The following is a 1,849-nucleotide window of genomic DNA, read 5'->3' as shown; positions in this document are numbered from 1 at the left end:
CCTGTGCTGTTGAAAGTTGGTGTGAACTCTATCCTTCCCATACCATACACATGCATGCCAACCCATGGTTAGATCATGTCCTTCCAGCATCAGGGCTCTTGTATTTTCCAAAGTTATCCATGCTTTTATCCAGCCAAGAGCTGCTGCTTCATAATAAAGATTCCAGTTTGGTAAGACGAATCCTCCTGGATCCAGTGGCCATCTAATTTCACTTTTAAGACTAGGTCAATTTTAGCTGTTATTTCCCTTTTACAACTCCTGCTAAGTTTATATATTTTATGATATGTTGTCTCGTTTATTTATTATAATACCTGAACCTGTTTATTCCTTTAAGTATAGCTCTTAACAGTCTGCAGTACTGATGATGTATGTATTTCTCACACTTTTATCCCGCCCTCCCCACGAACGGGCTCAGCACGGCTCATAACAAGTGTTATGATATTCAGAGTTATTAAGTAGTGTGTTAAATTAGTTTTGGGATTAAACAATCACACATAAATATATACATAGGAGGGAGGACCTAATAGCTTCATTTATAAGTGGTTGTATAGCATCTGGTTGTCTTCTGGTTGTATAGCATCTTTGCTTCTTCAGTCCCTCCTGAAGCCAAAACAACCTTGATAGTAAACATATATGCACCAAATCAGGAACAGGAGAAATTTGACAAATTTTTACAGGAGCTATTTTAGGGTCCTATTTTAGGGTCCGATTTGTTCAATTTTCCCATGCAGAGTATTCTATCAGTGTTTAATTTGCTGTCAGTTGGGGATGAGCTTCTGTCTTTTGCTCTTTGTCTGTTTAGTTATTTATTTATATATTTTACTTATTTGATTTATAACCTGCACCCTCTCCTCAACAGAGGACTCAGGGCAGTTCACAGCTTAAACAAACATAGCATTAAAACCTGAATAGACAATAAAAGCTATAAGTACAAACAAATAATATGAAACAGATTCTAGTTAAAATCCAAGCAGGCATCATCTCTGGGGAAAATCTCGACAGCCAGCCGGCTTGCTTATATTCTTGGTTAATTAAATGCTGCATGAAACAAGGCAGCTTTGCATGACCAATGGAATCCTAATAGAGCCCACTGAGCATGACCTTCCTTGGGGAGCTGGTTCCAGGGGGCAGGGGCCCTTGCCTTAGTGGATGATAAACAGATTGTCTGTGGACCTGGGATGAAGACTGAAGGGGGTGAGGGGGGACGTAACAGTAGAGGTGGTCCCAAAGTTATGAGTGTCCCAGACCATTTAGAACTTTATAGGCTAAAACCTATAAAGTTAAAGGACTGCAAGGAGATCAAATCAGTTAATCCTAAAAGAAATCAACCCTGACTGTTCCCTGGAAAGCCAGATAATGAAACTGAAGCTCAAATACTTTGGCCACCCAATGAGAAGGGAGCACTCCCTGGAGAAGACCCTGATGCTGGGAAAGATTGAAGGTCAAAGAAGATGGGGACGGCAAAGGAGGAGATGGTTAGACAGTGTCATAGATGCAATGAACATGAAATTGAGCCAACTTCAGAGGACGGCGGAAGACAGGAAGGCCTGGCGTGATCTGGTCCGTGGGGTCGCGGAGAGTCGGACACGACTGTGCAACTGAACAACAACAAGGCTAAAACCAACACCTTGAATTGGCACCAGGGTACTAATTGGGAGCCAGAACAGTTGGCACAGGATTGGAGTTATATGAGCCAACCGAAAAGCAATCTGGATGCTGTGTTCTGTATAGGCATGGGCCTGAACCAGCTCATGAACTAAAGTTCATCACAAATTTTGGCCGGTTCATGGTCTGTGAAGTGATGTCTGTGGAGGCTCTAACGTCACAAATTTTTATAAACTTTTAGCAC

This window comes from Gekko japonicus, unplaced genomic scaffold (assembly GCF_001447785.1).
Source record: "Gekko japonicus isolate JY-2015 unplaced genomic scaffold, Gekko_japonicus_V1.1 scaffold1848, whole genome shotgun sequence".
Classification (NCBI taxonomy): Eukaryota; Metazoa; Chordata; class Lepidosauria; order Squamata; family Gekkonidae; genus Gekko; species Gekko japonicus.
Note: the sequence above shows the minus strand (reverse complement) of the source record.